The sequence below is a fragment of the Lonchura striata genome, chromosome 4, assembly GCF_050655825.1.
Source record: "Lonchura striata isolate lonStrDom1 chromosome 4, ASM5065582v1, whole genome shotgun sequence".
Classification (NCBI taxonomy): domain Eukaryota; kingdom Metazoa; phylum Chordata; class Aves; order Passeriformes; family Estrildidae; genus Lonchura; species Lonchura striata.
The window spans coordinates 37,154,697-37,175,451 of NC_140706.1; the positions used below are offsets into that span (position 1 = coordinate 37,154,697).

The following is a 20,755-nucleotide window of genomic DNA, read 5'->3' on the forward strand; positions in this document are numbered from 1 at the left end:
CTGGAAGTGCCCATGGTGCCCAGTGCAGTGTGGTGCTCACCCTGCTCTTCCAGTCTGAGGGAAATACCCAGGTGCCAGTGAGTGTGATGCCAGCCCCCTGCTCACACTGTTCCACCCTGATCTGCTCACTCTGATTCAGACAGTGATTTACTGGAGTACTAGAAGCGTAAAACATCAGCCTACTTCCTGAAGTAATCTTAGAAAGCAACAGGATTAGCTTAACTCTCAGCATTCACTGAAGACAAGAAGCTCCCCTCAAGCAGAGATTCAGGTTTATGTCTTTGTTTTCATTTTGGCAGAGCAAGGACTTGAATCACTCTCTTCCATTACCCAGGTAGGTATCTTTACTCCCAGTTACAAGTTCTTATGTAATGGCTCACTAGGTATCCTTTTGTTAACAGAAACTCACTCATCAAGACATGTAAAATTCTATTAAGCAGTTTTGATATAACAAGAAGTTCATCATGGCTTCATACAGATATATATATAGACACATACACTCATTCCCACAGGCTGTGTAAAAATATCAACATAAAGCTCACCAACCTACCCCTGGAGGTGTGAAAATTCATCATAATTTTAAACATTCAGTGCTGGAAAGACATATCCTCTGCAGAGACCATTAGAAAAGCCCCTGCTCAATTGTTCCTTATGGTTTACACCATGGAGCAAAGACAGGGAAAATAGTAATTATACATTTTGATGAAAACTATTTTCCAGATGAAAGATGAAAATGAAATGCAAGAACACAGTCAAATACCTAAACTCAATTTTTGGGTAAGCAAATGCTTCCCATATCAAATATCTATTAGTATAATACTGGTATTGGTCTTAAAATAATAAATTTTCAATATTTTATGTATTAAAATGTATTCTTATCATGTCAGTTACTAGTTTTTACTTACTTATGTATTCTTATCATGTCCTTTACTAGTTTTAAACACAAAGTTTTATATGAAACATGTTTGCCTATTGATATACAATGACTGATATAGAATATATTTGGATGTACTCCAATACTTAAGCTATCAAACTCTTTCCACAATGAAAATATTAAAAACAAGCAGATACATTATTTCATAGTGAAGGAAAAATTATTTCAATCAATCATTTGTATAATGTTTTTACCACCTTTGTTTCAAGAAACACTTTCAATAAGTGAGCTGACATTAATAGCTGAGGTGGGACTTCCAACTGTGCTGATGCAACAAAACAGTTAATTGTGAGGTTTCAATTAACAGGAGGGATGGCTTGGCACAGGTGGCGTGCAGGTTTAGGAACAGGCACCAAGACAAAGGATACCTACTACAGAAATAGGCAGAAGCAGGCCTGTGGGGATGCTGAGAGCACTTTTGGGAACACAGATTTTAACTTCCTGTTAGAAAAGCAGAGAAAGTAAAGCATCACAAAAGTCAGCCAGATTTTCTCACCTCCCTCTTCCTATCTACACACAAACTCAGTAGGGGACAGAATATAGAATCTCATCATCACCATCTGCAGTCAGACTACAATACAATTCTTCTTTCTGGCACTTGGAACATATCTCAGCTCACTAACCTCCCCAGTCTTAACATGTCTGAGTGAAAAACTAATATGAGAACATAGAAGAGGATTTTTTACCATAAGCCTAGACAGATATTTCCAAGTTTAAAATTTCAAAACTTAATCTTATTATTTAAAAATATTCAAGTTTGTTATACCTGTAACTCAGTGATATATATTCTATTTCTTCCTGAAATACATTGCTTGATTCTACATTCTGTCAAGATATATAAGAAAAATTAGCAGTTGTAGAAAACAGTTCAAAAGCCAGAGAAGAAAGGATACAGGTGGGAGTAAAGTTGTGGTTAAATTACTTCCAGTTTTGTTTATCTCATTAGACAACAGTGTGACAACATATCGCAGTTCCCCTGAGGTAAAATATGTTACAGAAATGGGAATTCAGCATCTTTCAGGGGTTGCTGGAGACTGGCTACATTACAAGAAATTCTGGCTCAGACCTTTAGCAGTTGTAATAACATTCTTGATCCTCTTGTAAGCAGCAGATGTTGAATATCTCAATTTTCAATATTAAAATTAATCTTATTACATCATTATCTAGCTCAGAGGATAATCACAGTCTTGTGATGTAATTCTGCATTAGAAGACTTCATCCTCTCTTTTGCTATGTTATGTTAAAATACAAGGTAATTAAATCATAGGTATTTATTTCAGAAAATCTGTTTAGTAGACATAAAAGTTAAAACATACAACGACAGCTCTATGAATCTACTTCCACACAAAAAAGTATTAAAACCAGTAAACAATTAATATATCTCCTGATATCTTAGGCTGAGGTGATAACATTCTAAAGACCCATACCTCTTATAAATGTGATAAATGCCATAATAATCTCTTGTGCCCCAGTCTACCTTCTGTTCTTTGAGTCACAGGGAGCACTATGTCATCAGAGCCCATGCCCTTCCTTCCAACACAAACCATTCTATGATTCTGTGATTAATTCAGGTGTCTTGGCACTTTTGAAATATTTGAAACATAAAGCTTTAACTGAGATAGAAATTTCTTACCTTTTCTTTAATATATGCTTTATTGCAGACTGAGGGTGAAATAAGAAAATAAGGATTTCCTTACACAACACAAATGCAGCTTAAAATTGTTCCATATTCTCAATAGCTTAAAAGTATTGCCCCACACATACCAAGTATGAATATAGCAACATCTTTTTGTACATTTGTTTGGTCAGATATAGTCTCTGTCTGGATGCTACATTATGTCCAAGATGAAAAGAAAGTATTAAATTATAGTGTGATTAGAACCTGTTCAAAAAATAAGAAATGAATTAATATTGATGATTTATTTGCTGATAAACCCAAATCAAGTAAAGAAATCAGACAAAGTGCTACTTTGTGAAAGTAAGCAATTGCACCCACAAATTTTGTTTAGGCAAGAATTTCATCTGGAAAAGTCTTCCATTACACAAACTTTAAGAAGAATGCATAGAGAAATATGGAAGAATGTTCATGTGTCATGTTGTGTTATTGAACACTGCTAACTGTGTTCAAGACTGTGAAGCAGAATTCTCTTAATCCTTTCTTCTTTACCAAAATGCAAAATATAAAATTAGCAGGGAGATAACCACTTTGGATATAAGTTTTCTCCCCTTGCAATTAGGTTATATTTTCACCAGAAAAGCAAGAAATTTACATTATTTAATGAAGTGGAGATTCCAGTGAAAACTGTCATTTGCAGGAGCTGGAGCTCTGGAATTACTGCCAGACTGTCAACTAAAAGCTGAGATTTTTTTTAATTGTCTGGCAGGGTTTTTTTGTTTATACTCATTTTTAGAGAATAATTTGAGCAAAAAATAACACTACAGATATCAAAAGTTTGAAGACAACTGCCTGCCAAGCAAAAAGAAAATTGTTTTGAAGGCGTTGACTTGTTTCTTTACAAAGAAAAAAATGGCAACGATTCATAAACACTATGGGATAGGATTGGCTTGAGGGGATTGTGTGATTTTGGTTTGTTTGCATGATAGCAGAGGCTTGGTGGACCCAGAGAAACATCAAAGGACACATACAGCAAGTTTTCTTCCTAACTGCCTCCCCTTTAACCTTTTAGGGTTAGAAACTAATTTTATAAATAGCGTATAGTGTTTCATGCAGCTCCCAATATAAAATTATCTTAGTTTCTGAAGATTGAGGTGGTTGATGAGAAATGTTTAGGTGCTCAATCTCAACTTTCATTTTCAAAATTCTGCAAGATTTAGCATGAAATTCAGATGGACTTTGTGTCAGCAGTTGGTAATTCATCAGATTCTATTTTTTGTCCATATGGACCAAGACCTAACTGTTACTACTAAAATGAAACAAATAATACTAGAAAGGAACACCCAGGCAAAGGAGCAACGATAAGATGTTTGGTCTAGTTTCTTCTTTTGATCAGAGCAAGCATCAAACCCTTTTGGCACCAAAAAGCTAGTCTAAGCAGCCCTGTTTCAGCCCTGAAGGGGTACTAAAGAATAAATATGTTCTATCCTGTTGAAAAAGTCATTATAGAAAGATGACTACTAATGAGTCAGGACAAACAAAACCAGAATAGTCTAAAAGAAAGCCTTGAAATTAATAGTTTCACTGGAAATTAGTTTATATATTAGTTTATTAGTGATATAGTTCCAACATGATATACAAATATATGAAGGCCATACTACTTATGAAAGATACAACAGAGCACAGATTCGTTACCTACTCTTTTACAGCTATCTCATCTGTACTATAAGAATTATCCCAACTAAAGACTTGCCTTTATCCAACTTCTGATGATAAAATAGTTTCTTCACAGACTAAAACCACTAAATCAGCTCCCTTTCTCTAAAATATCTGAAAATTACTGCTCCTTTCCAGGTCCTTCTCCCTAAAGATGCTCTAGGGAGAGTGCTTGGCCCATCACAAACACAACATCAAATGAGGATGTCAGAAAAGGCCTGCAGAAGACTTCATTTGTATTTCCTCACTCCAGAATAAATCTAGAAACAAATCGTTCCCAACACATAATTGGCAATACTACTCAGTAACAAATGTGACCTTTCCAAGAGTGCTCATATTCCAAAGGCATTCCTGATTATTTCACTTTTTTCTTCCACCACTAAGACCTACACAAATATTTCCTAGTTTGGAAACTTTTTTTTTTCTAGAGCACTTTTGATTAAAAAAAGAATTTGACTTTTTGACCCAAAAAAGTGCCTTATTACTTCCACAATTCTTGAAACATTTTTCAGAAAAAAAAATGTTCATTGATTAACATTATTAACAGAATGACTAACTACTATTTTGTTTCAATCATCACATTTCTAATATGTTTTCCATGTCCTCAGAGATACCATTCTACAGCATTTCTTCAGCCTACATACAGGTTTTATGTTCTATTTTCTTTTTACACGGTTCTGTGATAACCATTGTCATGCTGTCTTTTTATTATTAATGCTATTTCTTATCCAGATATAGAAGAAAATGTAATGCAATTAATGGCACTATAAAAAATATTATCAAGCCATATCTCAGCAGAAAAGACTGACTTCAGATTTTGAAAAGATGTTAAAATATGTTGCTTTGTCTATTCAAACTACAGAGCTAGTAAAACCTTGGTATGAAAACAGGCAAAAGAGGAGAGTATTGCAGGTGATCAGCCTTCAGGTTACCCTGAATATTACTATATTTTAGTGATCAAGTCTATCTAGTAATGCCCAAGTCTTAAAACTCAAGTGCCCATACTATCTAAATATTAATTCTGTGCCACAGACTCTCAGTGAGTGATTTGTTAATTTTTCAATTTCACTGCAACTTCCTTGTGAATCAATGATATTCCATTACAGATTCAGGTATGTTCTTTGAATAATTTTACAACATCTGCAGAGCACAAGAAACTGACTCCTATTGAAAATCAATGGGAATTAGGTACAGAGCATAGATTTTCAATACTCTTTGCCAGAATAACTCTGTTACACATTCACAGACACAAACATTTCGCCTTTGGGCTATAATTTAACCAACATTTAATGCTCTTTAACATACATAGTCCTATTTTAATTTTTTTTTTTTTTTGGTCAGGATAAATGGTGTCTGAGTTGAACAGAAAAGCGTGACGTAAATAAAGCAATATATGAAATACAGGATTTGAAATTTAATTAGAAATACTCTGGACTTCTAGAATAAACAAGTTCAAATCACTTTTACTTATCTAGAGTAAAGAAACATGGATTTATTAATGCACATTTTTACAGTTAATTTAAAAGCCATAGGGCAGAAAAATTTAAAATTATGACATATAAAATAAAGTCTAAAAATTAAAAAAAAATTATATGGAAATTTTCAAAACTCTTTGCAGTTTAGCAGGTATTTTCATTAGACATATTGAGGCAAAATCTATAGAAATGTACGAAGGGCAGAGTTAAAAATACTTTCTTTGTAGTTACCAGTACAGAAAAGTTTTGATTAAATGCATATAAATTTGGATCAGTTACCACTAATTTTTCCTAAAACACACAGAAAACAGAGATAACATTACAGTTTATGTATTATTCTAGACAGAATTTGTTTCAGGATTTAAATCTGAGTATGAAGCAAAGTTTCTGCTTGTATAGTTCAACATTGCTGACACATGTTAATGCTGAGCAGAATTCTACACAGTTGTCTCTAGTCTACATGCACTGAAATACTTTGTGAAGTCAATTTTCAGGCTCTTTTGACTTGTCAAAACTTAGACTGCAAAAGAATGGCCGAGGGGGGCGGGGGTGGGGGAATGTGTAACATTTGTGTACTGGATTTCCAGAGCAGAGAGCAGACAATCTCTGTGATGAGTATTCCCTAGCTACAAGCCCCAAACTGCATGTTCCCTTTCCACCTAAACTGACAAGTTAAAACCATGCATTTTTAAGGTCCAGCATAAAGACTTTAATCTTTACTGAAAAGATCCCTCTTGGTTCAACTAATACAGACCTTACTATCATAACAAAATAGTTTTCAGTCTAAATGTTCTACAGTTTTCACAGAAGACTACATTTGGGTTCTGCCCCTCTCTGTAGTAATATTACTCCACAGAAACTCTTGGACATGTTAAATCTGCTACAGCATATTTACATCTGCTACATTCTTTAAACATGAATATAGAAACTATATGATACTTCATGCAAAAAGATGTCCTTTTTTTCTTGATCAAAAACCAGAAGATACTGTTTGATAAACTAGTTACTGAAATGGGACACCACACACACATCTAACATTAACGAAGTCATTAATTTTTTTACATTTAATTTAATTTTTTACATTGGCTAGTTTATTCCTTCTAGCTGATATATATGTAAAAGTATCAAAAAAAATCAGAAAAAATGTGGGATCTAATTTGTAAGCAGAATTTATGTGTTGTATCCCAAACATTTCCAATGCACTGCAAATGTAATATTAGGTTATTCTGCATGTGTTCACAGTGTCTGCTTCTCTAAAATGTAGAAGAAACAAGAGCATTTTCAAAGATAGAGAAGACTTCTGGTGATTAATATTATGGCTCATGTTGCTCTGTTAAAGTTTTCTTCTTTATCAATGGAGAAAGTTGTTAATAACATTTCCCAGCCTACCAGGTAAACTCTGCAGTAGCAGATCCATATCTACACTGAAAATTGCACTCATATCTTCTAGAGAAGTGTGCATATATTCTAGAGAATAACACATGAAATACTGTGCTGCAGTACTGAGGGTGCTTGAAAATTGGGTTACTCCTGCAAGGAAAGATTAAGTTCAATAAAATTTCAGAAGCTGTCATAAAGATGAATATTTTTTAAATCAAATTTATTTCCTCTTAATCTTTTAGGATTCCAATTTTAAGACATGAGTGAATAAATACAAACAACTGATGACTCATCTTTAATTGTAATGCAGCTTATCCACTGGGCATAGACACATTTCATAGACACCTTTAGCTCTGCTGGCTGAGATCAGCACATATTAACTGCCTAGTACAGAATGAGAATAATTTTCTTCCAAAGATGTATGTCTTATAATTTACAGGAAAATGAAAATGGTTATAAGCTAAGAAAAGCCTATTTAAGGAGAAAATATTTTTGAGAAATATTCTGTTTAAAACCAAGCCACTAATCAATTCCTTCCAGAGGAGACCAATAAGGAGTTATCTTGAAAACTACTACTTGGCAAAAGCCTGCTGAGCTGCGCTGCAAGAATTACACAGATATACTAACATTGCACATACCTTGGAAAAGAAATACCTAATTTTGAAAGGATCCTGCAGTAAAAAGTCTCCTATGGGGCTAAAAAGCTAAAACACAGCTAGAGCTGACTACAAAGAAAACAGTAACATCTTTAAAGCTGCAGTCAGGAACGGATGGATATTGTTTCATGACACCAGTTTCTGCTTGCTCACTTCTTTGTATTCTATACACCTGTGAAACTCACACTACATCAGTTTCACAGTATGTAACTGAAACAAGGAGACCTCACAGGTAAACTAGACAAACAATCCTCTCTCTGTTGATAGCATATTACTGCTGCCTGCAAATATATCTGCACATAGACCACCATGAAAAGATCCCAGTAATAAAGTCATAGTCCCAGTTCACTTGAGAAATTATATTTTATCTAAATATATGTAGCTGAGTAATTTACAAACAAGAATTTTCTTGCCATAGTGCATCTACATTTCACCTTTCCCTTAATATCATCCTGTTAACTCTATTTGAACCACTGGGCTTTTTTGTAAAGGATTCTTCTTCCTCATTGTTTTTAACCTTCAAATATTTATTGGTTATTTTCATTCTTCCCAGAACTATTGTGGGAAAGCCATACAATTTGCCTTCAAAGTATGCAAGGTCAGGAAATGTCAGCTGCAGCATCATGTTCTGGAGTAATGCCAGCATTGTTTGGAACTCATCAGATTTCTAGGCAGAAGGTCTCATTATTGATCCACTTTTTAATAGTTTACTCAATTACTCAACATGGTATTAAAATAGTCTCCTGACATTTCTAAATTTCTACATATAAATATGCTTTTCTTTAGATGTTTAGGGGTTTGGGGGATGGAATGTGTAGATATAACTCTTATCTGATATGTAATATTAATGGACTTTTTTCTGGTTTATAATGGATGTCTCTCATGCATTTTAATAAACTTTTAATGGCTATAAAGGAACAGCTAAACTGCTTGCAGCAAAAACAACCCACATGGCACATCAAGTGAGATTTGTGGTTCTTTTCACCTCTGCTTCCAGATTGCTGCTACACTAAATGTTGTGAGTGATGAGTGAATTATGGAGAACCTCAGCAGGAAAACCTTTCTACATGTGAGCTTCTCAGAAATGCTTACTTTAAAATAGTTTTTTCCAAAACACCAGTCCCTAAATAATTAATCTGTGAATACTCTTGGTCCGTGACAGAAGTGCCACATCTGGTTTAACCTGATGGATTTTGAAAGCCGTTCAAGATAAACCATTGTGGCAATTCTGTAGCTCATAAGGACTGTTATTCTAGGATAATTATCCAAATCCTTTTCACAGAATCATCAAGGCTAGAAAAGACCAGCAAGATTATCTAGTCCATCCATCAACCACCATAATCACCCCTAAATCATATCCTCATCCTGTGCCACATCCAGACCAACTTGAACGCTTCCAGAAGTAGTGATTCTACCACTTCCCTGGGCAACTTATTCCAGCACCAAATCACTCTTTCAGTGAACATTTTTCTTCTGATATCTAATCTGAACCTTCTCTGGTGGAACTTAAGGCCACTTCCTCTCATCTTTTCTCTTTAGATATGGCAGTGGCATTAGGGACCAATCTTACATTGCTACAACAAGCTTACATTGCAGTTGTAGAGAACAATAATGTCCCCCTGACCCTCCTCTTCTGCAAGCAGAAAAACCCCAGCTCATTTACTCCTGGAAAGCAACAGCATTGTGGTAATTTGCAAACTTTAACAACTCTTCTTTTGGCACATAAACACATGTGATTTTCTGTATTTGAAATTCATCACACAGAAGAAACCAATGCCTTTATATCCCCTTCATTGTCTGGCTTCCCTTTTCCCAGTTTCCTGTGATGTTTCTATCATTGCTCAAACTGAATATTTATGTGCATATGAGTCTTAGTTCTGTTTTGTTTCTCTGATTGCCTCACATTTTCACTATTTTGCATGTTAAATCTGGAAACATGGAGCTGCCATCCCAAAGTTACATTTGTTTTGTATAAACAAAATCTCCTCAATTAACAGAAAAATATTTATTTATTGAGACCTTCTAGCCCCCTTGATCTCTGAGAAGCAGCTGGACTGCAATGGGGTTTATTTTCTGCTAAATTTAAACACCTTTATGCAACACTGGTCTCCTCTGTGCAGTCCTTTTGACTATAATTGGTAAGAGAATCACTCCAGTTCAGCAGCCAAAGGAAAGGCTTGGGCTGTCCTGCAGTCACAGAGGATGGCAGTCTGTGGAGAAGGAGCAGTTTTCTTCTGCAGAGGTGGGAAGGGTGCTGGTGAGCAAACCCTGATCCTTAGGGGAACCTGAAGCACTGGCACACTGCTGTGGGACTGCTGCTTAATCTTCACTGCCTGCAACTCCTACGTCTTTTCTGAAAGTTAAGTGGTTTGAATATAATCAAGGTGTCAAAAAAACACCACCAGTCTGGAGGGGAAGCCTTAAGATTTGGGTCCTTTTCAAGACCAGTTCAAGACAGTACAGTTTGGAAGGGACAATATTGAGAGCTTCTTTTCAAAAAAATTCATTACTTGGGAAGGTTCTTAATTTTATTTTCATTATAAGGGATGTGAAAATCTCTTTGTGTTTAATTCAAACACACCTTGCCAAGTAGTCAATCTTTTCAATTTTAGTACTAATCTAAAATACCTTTGCAATTTTTTTATTGCTGTAACCACAGTCTGCTGAGATGTGAGGCAGTGCACATAGCTGAAGAACTCTGTAACTACGAGTATAAAGTACAGTATAAACAATGCAAAAGCAATATAAGCTACATAAATCAAATGCATAAACAGTTCAAAGCATAGTACCAGAATAAGAAAGCAAATGAACTGTTATTTGGAAATCTGATGAAAGATTGGAAAGCAACATTCATGAAATCTGTAACAGCAGAAACATTTCCACTTGGACTAGACTGATGCCAATTAATGTATTTCTGCAGGTATATGTCTCTATAAATAATCTGCTGATGTGCACTGGGCAGCTGAATATTTGTAACATAAGGTTTGCATTCCCTGCCTATTTTGTGTACAAAGGCTTGATCTTTATTATGACAAACATGGCTTTTGAGAGCATTTTTCCAAAGTAGCCCAGACTGGACACAAAGCATGGAAGAGTATTTTAACAGAAATCTTTGGGCAAGAGCTCAGATCCAATTCACAGTCACACAGCCAGGGTACCCTGGCTCATGAAATAGACAGTTACCTTGAAAACAGGAGGGGCATGTGGTTTCCTTTGAAAGGAAGAGTGCTGTGGAAACAAGTCTGGAAATATTTGTCAGGAAAATATTCTAGCAGAAAGAAAAGCTGTTTGATTTTTAAAAGAAGGATTTGAAATGGCTCAGGACATGTTTGAGGTGCAGGGTAGATTCAAAACTCCCAGGCCTCTGGGAGCAGGAAACACAGTTCAGCTTGCTGAACTGATGAAACAGTGTCATCTCTGAGTGAATGGTCTCTCAGCTGCTCTCTGGTTATGGGCCCTATGTGGTTTTGCTTAGGAGACACAAATTAGATTGCATCCTTCGAAGATCCAAAAGAGAAACTAAAAGGGATGATATCACTGAGCTGGGAACAATGGTCTGGCATAGGTACTTTTTATTGCCTAGTAAAGCTAAACCTGCTGCCTGTAATTGAAGGGGCTTTTAATATGAGAGAATTGTTGCAAGCAGGGAAGTAAAACATTATTTCTTTCTGGTGAGAAGGCAGAATTGGTGTTTTGTAAGAGCCAAGTTCTGAGCAGGTAACCTTTAGGAAAGCTCTGATGGAAGCCTTGTGAAACTTTCTACTGTTTGGGCTTTATTTCTTATGATTGTTATATCTATTTATAGAGTTCTTTTTGTAGAGAAGTAGGAGACAACAGGAGTCCAAAATAGCAACAGTTAAGTAGGGGCACATGGGAACCACAGAAGGGCTAACAGAGCTGTGCCATGACAGAGTAGCCATACCATAAATTAAATCCTTGGAAAAGTAGCAGAGGAAACTGGAAATATGATTCCTCCCAACAACAGGTATGTTTGAGTGGGGCTGAGCTGTGGTTTCATTGGTCTGGGCAGAGAGCAGAGGCATGTCTCCAGCCAGCAGAAGTCTGGCAGAGAGAGCTGGCATATTAGAAGCCAAGGGTGGGCATGGAGGACATGTGCCACAGCACAGATCCTGAGCAAGAAGAATGGATCTGGGAAGTGTGTGAAGGAATAAGCAATCACTGACCTCTCCTTTGGCCACATCACATTGCAGTAGAAGCCTAGATCTAAACATGGAGATGATCCAGTGCCAGAAACATTTTGACAGACAGCAAGTTGCTTCTCACTTTGGTAATGGCACCTCATCCCTCCCTCCCATCTTCCCACCATGAACTTAGCCAAATGGCAAAGTAAACAAAGCAGCTGTCAGATTTATTGTTTAGGAACTTGGAAATCTTTATTGTGCCTTACCTAAGGGCTAATCAAAGTGTCAAGCACTACTCGTATTTTGTATCTCTAGTACCAAAGTCAAAAGGCAATAGAAGCCAAAAGAAATGTAATCTACAGTAATAGCATTTAAGTTTCAATACATTAAAATGTTAGAATCCTAAATATGTTTGCTGATGACTTGAGAGCTGGATTTATAACCTATGGCTGAACATTTTTTCTTGCCTCAACAGCAGAAGATCAGATACTTTATTACCAAGTCCCACATACACTATTCATAACTACAGGTAGCCTAATAAAGTGCAGATAAAAACTCATACTTGCTTTTCTCCTCATCTCTGATTTGATTCTCTCTGACAATAGTTGCTAATTTTTAGCTACAAATATTATTCAAAAGAGATAAATAGTGATCTCCAGCAGCTCTAACCTGACAAATCCTTTTAAAGTCATCTAATTGGTGCACTTTCATGTGCTTTTATCACTCTGACCAGATACAAGTGGATTTTTTTTATTACTTGAAAGCTGTTGGTGACAGGTATTTATTGCTGCAATCATCCACTCTTAACATTTAGACTGTAAAAATTGACCCTAGCCTGTCAACCATTAAGCACCAATAATTATTTCTGAAGTCATGAAAGTGAAGTGTGACAGCCATTTCATACCTAGTGCTTTAACAGGTCTTATAACTTTCTGAAATACTTTCATTCTCTATTTTCCATGCACCAGTCAAAAATATGAGTATTCTTAGGGAGAAGTGTAAAGTTTGTGCATGATTAAAGAGTAATGTTTCATAACACTATCATTGTGAAAGAGTATTCTCATGCATCAGGTGGGTGTTAAGTTACCAACTCACACAAAAAGGTTTTTCATATGTAAATATACCTATAACCAGGATTTTTTTTAACTACATACAGTGACAATGCACAAGGTCTTTGCTACCACTGCTAAGCAAGAATTAACAAACTTTGTATGAATGCCAAAAGTGATACACTAACAGAAATATTTTTGTGAATTGTTAGAATTTATTAACCACATTATTTTGATCACAAAAGCAATTATAAATACCTCACATAAATTTTCTGCTATGTAAGGCATACATCTCAAGCACAGTTTATGAGGCTTTTTAGAGCCAGCTTATTTATTAAGCTGTAAAATCTCTTTGGAACTGCTTGTAACTCGTTGATGCTTGCTCATGTTCTACTGGTACCACTCCTATGGTACATATATCTCTTCTTTTTTGTCTCTGGGCACTAGAAAGAAGGAGGGAGATAGTGCTTCAGTCATTCATTTGCTACATTATCTTGAGCCTGACAATGAAGCACTCCTTCAGGTAAAATTCCTGGCAGATACATCCCAAGGACTGCAGCAAGATCTCCACTGGAGAAGCATTACAATCAAGGAAATTATTAACAGCTGTTATATAGCCTGAAGCTATATCATTAAACTCCCTTCCCCAAGTTAAATGGTTAAAAACTTAACAGTATAGAAGAATGAAAATAATTCACGTGTTAACAATGTGCTGCAAATCATTATGCAAAATCCAGAGACACTTTCAGATAGTTTGATTTTAAATTATTTTGGACTAATACAGTTTATTTAGAATGACTGACTCATCATGGGAGTTTTGCTAAGCTTTTGAAATTAACTTTAATAAATAAAATTGTTGAAATTGTTGTCATAACTTGAGAAGTTCTGTAAAGTTCTGTACTGACCTAGTTTACATCTTGCTGGTATTGCAAATGTTAATGGAACAGAATGACAACAATATTATACATGCGTAAAGTGACATTTGGGTTGCCTGTTTATATGTATGACACCTCAACCTCTTTCTGAAAGACTTCTTAAGAGGCTACTTCCGTTAGCATAAGACATTCACAATACATCAGTAACAAGGAACTGATGTCTGAAAAACAGCTGGTCAAAAATCTAGACATGATGTTCATAATATAGAATTCAGGAATAGTAAAAAAGATATAAGATTTTTTTTCTTAATAATTCTACAGGAAAATTCTTTAAACTGGAATGTCCTACATTTTAGTAGAAAGTGTGCCCCTTTGAATTAGGTAGGCATCATCCTCACAGTCATATATACTTGCCAGGAAACAAAATTGACAGATTACTAAATTAGTCTAGCCACCAATACCAGATATTATCCTCTGAAGACCGTGCACAAAGCAGGAAAATTGCACTGCATTTATCTTTTCATCCACTCATATATTTTCTCATTTATTCAGAAGACCATTCACTGAAGATCAAAGTCTCTAATACTTAAATGTCATTTAACTATCAGTGCAAGTTGCAAAACAAACCTAAGTATTCCATAGAAGAAAACCAAATAAAGCCAGAGGTCTGAGAACTTACATTTCATGTTTTTAATAGAAAAACAAAAAGGAAGTATTTTTACAAAATCTTCCTAGCAAAGATTTTGAGGTTTAATCAGACATGAAGAAAACAAAATAGAACCCTTAAAACTTTTGAAAGGCTGCAGTAAATTTATAAACAGCATTCTGATAAGAGGTGTCAATAGGCAAAGTAGCAATGGGTATTGGCAAGGAGTAAGAAGTGCTAAGAATAAAGCCATTAAGATAAGGCTGAATTATTTAATTTTTCAAATCTTACTCAGAAAATTTAAAAGAAATTCAATATGTTCAAGACTAATTGCAGGAATCACAGACACATAACAAAGTACTTCAAGCTGAAGTCAACCTGCTTTCATATATATATAATGTACATATGTATTTAGTTTATTCTCTCATCTTATTAAAAACTTTATAGCTATTCCCAATACTGAGTGATAGTCTCTAGAATGCTACATTGTTTGGTTTCATAAAACTGATTTTTTTTAAACCCACCATAAATTAGTTCCTGAGGCAGGAGTTACCTTTCCTTTCAGAGCTTGACACAGTAGATACCTACTCATTGCTGCCTGATACAGCAACACTGAGAATATTGAAAAGACCTTTTTTCATTGCAGTTTATGCATGAGCACGCACTTTAGAATGAGAAGAACATATGGAATACTTTTTAAAAGCTTTAGAGTATTTTTCAGTCTGTGCTGTCAAAGGTGCTCCATTTTGTGCAAAACACTTCAGTACTCATTAAAGCAAAGCCCAGCATCTACATCTCTCAGATCAATATGATCTCTACCAGGCTATAGCTGTGCAAGGAAACAGTGTGCTGGTATTTGAAGAAGCAACTACTTGTTTTCTGTTTTTATTTAATGGCAAAATTTTAGAATATCTTTTTCTATTGTGAAAACTGATTCGGGTACCTAGCATATGCCTTCCCCAGTAAAGCATTCATCAGTACACTTCAGAAAGCTTTGGTTTCTCTTTAATATAATTCTGTACTTGTGGTCTCATTTCCTTTCCCTAAAAAACATTTTTCAGCAAATTATTGACATCGGGGGTGCTCTATCAAAAGCAAACTGGAAGTATCTGAACAATATGTGAGTATTTCTTAATGCTGTTTTCCATAAAACAGTACAAGACAGACACAGAGATTAATGAAACACACAAAAACCAGAAAACAGAATAAATTCCAAAGGTTTCCACACAGAAGGAAGCATATTTTTTCTTCAGGAGGACCGCATAATACTCATATCTGGTATTCAACTTTCTAGTACCATGTGGGAACAAGCATCTGACTTAGCAATGGTCTTAGTTGGTCATTTTACACTGAAAGTAAAGGTACATTAATATGATGGTTTTCAATTATATGACCACTCATCCTCAAACACCCTGTTCCTAAAAAATTAAATTTGTTTTAGAAAGGATTTCAGTAAAGTAATTCATGCATTCTGCCATCAATATCCTATGTGCCAGTGTGCCAGTCTCAGATTTTTCTGTAAGTTGTGCCTTGGAAGATCTGGGGATAAATTAATTGCAAGTAAAATCCCTCCAGTCAAGCAGGAGTTACTTATATGTAAATCATTCTCTTCTCACTGAAGAAGAGGCTCAAATGCTGCAGGGCACTTCTGTCTCCCTCAGATCTGACTTGGTAGAATCCTCATTTATGTCAGATGACAAAGACTTAGTAAGCCAAAAAAATTACTAAGCAGGGCAGGGGCCCATCAACAGTTTATGGTCTGGCATTTTCACCTACATGCCTTTGCAAATTATCTGTTCCACAAAGAAAATAACCTCCAAAAGCAAACTGATTCAGCAGCAATGCTCATCAGAGCAAGTGCCAGCAACACAGCAAGATCCAGAGTACCCCTCTACCTCTGACCCATTGTAGTTTATTTGCTTATTTCCTATAACTTCTGCATTTCACCATCACTTATACCAAAAGCTGTGAATTTGCAATGGCCCACAGCTATCTATGGAAGAGATAAACACACATATTTTTCTTGGATTAAAAACCGTCTTTAAATAATTTTACTTTTCTAAGGAATTGTTATGTTCTAAATGGGTGTATTATATATATATTGATTAATTTTGACAACTGCCTGGATACCAAGTTCAAACAACAATGTAAAAAGTTCCTACAAATGGTGAAGGCCTAACATGGGGGAGGCCTTAGAATTCTCTTTCCTGACTGTGTGGGGATGGAATAAGAATATTTGCAAGACACCTGTGAACTTGGGATAAAGCTATGCATTCACACACATAATTGTGGACTGGAGTTTCACTAAGTTCCCAACACAGCTTTCTGGGAAGACAGCTATGCTCATCATAGGATATCAGACCTGGAGATAAGCAGTGTCTGCTCCAGGAAAGGGTTGAACCAATTGGTACTTTTGATGAGCACACTAGTAAGCATATTTGTTTTAAAGCACATAATTTTTTTTTTACTAGTCCTAACGTTCTTTATCTTCACTCTAATGATTCTCACCAGTTTCATGTCATTTGATCTTATGAGGCTCCTCAGTTTTATTAGTGTAGTATTCCTATACATAGTACTTCTTACATGGAGCTTTTATGCTGTACCCAATCATTTCAGAGAAGCTACCTTGGAATTTTAAGGCCAGCCAGTGGGTTTGCTTTTGGTACAACATATGCTTACACTTGAGTGTTGAAGTCAGTTTTGGTCAACAAAATGAGTGGTGATGTTGTGAAATGGGAGGAGAAAGTAATACATGTAATTTTTTAACATTTCATTTAATTTTTGTTTAAATCCCTGAATTCCACTAACATATCATAGATGGGAAGTGGTAAAACTGACATACTGAAATAAAGACAAAACCAAGGGAATCATGAGAACAGAAAGAAACTAAGTTACACTTAATAGAAAACACAGGTGGGGGAAAGACCCTCATCTTACCATAAAGAATTTGGATTCTTTTAAAAATTTTTTGTTTCTCAGAGGATGTGTCTAACTCAAATGGGTGGACAGAGTTTAAATTATCTGCATCTATATGTAATGTACAGGAAAATACTGAATAACTAAGTTGTTAAAAAGTGAATATTCTGCCTTAAGGGTTATGCAAACCACTACAGAATGAAGAATTTGCTACAGTGTAATCAGTGTGGATTTCACTGCTGTAATAAAAATGAGCAAGATAAAAAGAAAAACAATGTTCTAGACTGTGCTAATCATAGAAATATAAAGGCTATGAATAAATAATAAAGGGGAAAATGAGAAATGAAATATAGAAGAAAGATATTAATGGTGAAATGAAAAATGTGTCTTAAAATGAACAGGGGAATCTTTGTAACTGAAAATAGTATTAATGTAGCCATCTTAAGCACCTATATCATTTACAGCAGTTTAGACTTCCTGAATTATTTTTCTTGAGGTTCCAGTGCATGAGCCAAACTTCCCCTCTATGTTCTGAACAACACACAGTGCACACACACTGTGTCCTGAACATTCCCTCCCATTATGACATCCAAGGGAATGAAGAGGTTGTCCATTCTCATTCTTGAATTAACAAGCTTATAACGGGAGTGAAGCACTACAGCAGCAACAGAAAAAGTAAAAAAAGAAAAATAACCCATCAATTAAAGGAATTAAATGATGCATTTACCTGTGACAGAGGAGGACTAGATTCAACAGAAATTTCCTATGTACAAAATCCCTTTGTGAAAAGGCAGGTGAGCAAGTTATAGAAAGCAGAAATTTCAATTCTGGAGTCACTGAGCCATTCAAAAGGGATTCAGTTTGCAATGTGGAAGTCCACTTCACTGTGTGAGGTAATAATCTCTTCTCTTTTACACTTAGAAGGCATAACAGGAGAGTAATGGCTGACAGGAAGCTTCTACTTTCAAACATCTCCCCATAATCACACTCACAAACCCTGGCAATTAAACCACAGGAAATCACCCAGTAGAATTACACTTCCACGTGGAAGGGAAGTGGAGGCTAGCTGCCCACAACTTGAGTTTTATTAATGCTTGCAGCATCACATTAAACATTGACATTCTCCAATCAAGATCAATTTTGCTGGGTTGGGGTTTTTTCCTGCCTACATCCAACAAGTTAAAATTTCTTCTTCCACTTCTATGCTATTCTTTTTTTTTTCTTCTTTTTTTTCCTTTTTTTAAGGATAATATCTGTAGAAATTTCCATCCCACTCTTGCTTTCAGAAGATTGCTATCCCAGGTAGTCTGTTTTATGAAGCAATTTCTGTTTCAAAAATATATAACAACTTTCAGTCTTTTGTACTGGAAATCACGGCATGTTGTAATTTAATGATGTTAGGAGATATTTGTTCTTAAACTACATAATTCTTTAGGCACTCCTCTCTTGATGCCTTTGTGAATGGTGCCATCTGTAATTTTCCCATACACTTGAGCAACAACTGCTTTTGGTTCTATCTCAATATTTCAGGTGGAGTTTTTCAGCACTATTCATGGAATTAATTTCAGGTATCTACCTAGAACTAAGCGTGCCAAATAAGCATGGAAGCAAATATCCATTGTAGCAGAACTCCAATTCTTCTATCATTATATTTGACTGGTGTCAAAAAAACAAGACAATTTCTACTATTATTTAAAATCCAATTTTAATAATGCCCTCAGGGCTTTTTATCATTCTATAACATATTTGGTCTGCTCTATAGCAGCCTATTTAATAACATTTTAAAAAACAATTTTACTTTCATGACTGCTGCTATTTTCCTCAAAAAACTACTGCACAGAGTTTACATCCCCAGTTAAATTCCATTAATATTTTGAACTCTGTGCAAATTTCTGTCCATTTTTCCCTTCCAAGTTTATTAATGACACTCCTGCCCACTGAACTCTGTTAAGCTTACTTTAAAGGGTTTCTTAATTCATGTAGACATTTCTGACACTCAAATTACTATCTGTAGTAATACACAGATTCTTCTCAAGTCCTGCTTTATCTCAGCTGCAAGATTGTCTTATTCTTTTCATAGATTACAGCTAATTTCAAACTAAAAATGCCTTTTTGTGATATTCCATTTCCGACTCCATTAGAAAAATCTTCAAGTGAGAAAATGATAGAAGGAAACTGAAATACATATCAGTATAATGTGGTCATGAGAACTGAAGAGAGTGTAAAAAAGATGGGAAACTGTGAAAACTGTCCATAGTTCTAAAGATCCTGTATAAAACAGACTTAGCATACGTGCTCATAAAGAAGGAGGGAGGGAGCTAACTGAATAGAAAATTATCTGTGGTATGGCAAGCAAAATTATGAATTATAGAGAGAAATATGGTGTCAGAAAATTATTAAAAAATGAAAAATTCAGTATTCATTGTAATAGAACAGAAGAACTGAAAATTAACTTTAATGCCTTCAAAGCATAATAATGCTGCACTGCAGACTCATTTCCTATCAATAATGAAGTCTGAGTTTCCAAAGAAACAAGCATTTGTTATATAGAGAGAATATAGCAGAGAAAGTCACTTGCTGAATAAACTAGGAATTTTCCATGAATCTACAATATAAAAAAGAAGACAGCAAGCATGCTTTACATATTCATGAAATAGTATCTCTAGGACTACTCCAAGATAATACATGAGTAAATCTGCAAATTCATCCCAGAAACTGTTTATGAAGAAGTAATAGCTGCTTTGTAGAGTTTTTAGATTTCAAAAGTAGCAGGAAAATGAGCTAAATCTCATATTTGCAAAGAAGTTTTTCCAGGCTATTAATAAGACATTAGCTTCAATGAGTAACTTAAAAACATCAATGAGTGTTTCATTCTGCTTCTTTCTCTTGTTAAAGGACATGAATATATAATAGAGAAATTGGAGGATACTTAACCTTAGCAACATAACTTGTTGCATTAGACAATCTGGCATCTGAGGAATTCAGAATAATTTGCAAACATGAATTTAGCCATGCAACAACCCTTCTATAGTAACTGCTATTAGTATTTACTATTATGAATGGGAGATGAGTGGAACGCAGATGACATTTCCAAAACCCAGCAGCCAGACAGCACAATTAGTAATAGACACAATAATTCTCCAACTAAACAGGGACTGTTAAGCTTCCATTTTTGCTAACATCATAATTATCTTGACATGCTAAATGAAATAAACCATTCAGTAAGTCAATATAGCCACAAGCAAGAGATTCAGATCAAAAATACTGAGAGAGCAAATTATTTATGAGGATTGAAGAAAAACCTCTTCTGACTGCAGTCAGTGCAAGGCTATATGACAAAACCAAATCTAA

The 20,755-nt window shown here is 35.3% G+C and overlaps 1 long non-coding RNA gene across 1 annotated transcript in view; it reads right to left on the bottom strand.

Annotated features, from left to right (window-relative positions):
• LOC110467584 (uncharacterized) overlaps window positions 1-20,755 on the bottom strand; it is a 132,526-nt gene that overhangs the window by 94,568 nt on the left and 17,203 nt on the right. The window contains exon 1 of the long non-coding RNA XR_014954782.1: window positions 1-20,755. This exon is cut by the window's right edge and continues 17,203 nt beyond it. This is a non-coding gene — a long non-coding RNA (uncharacterized LOC110467584).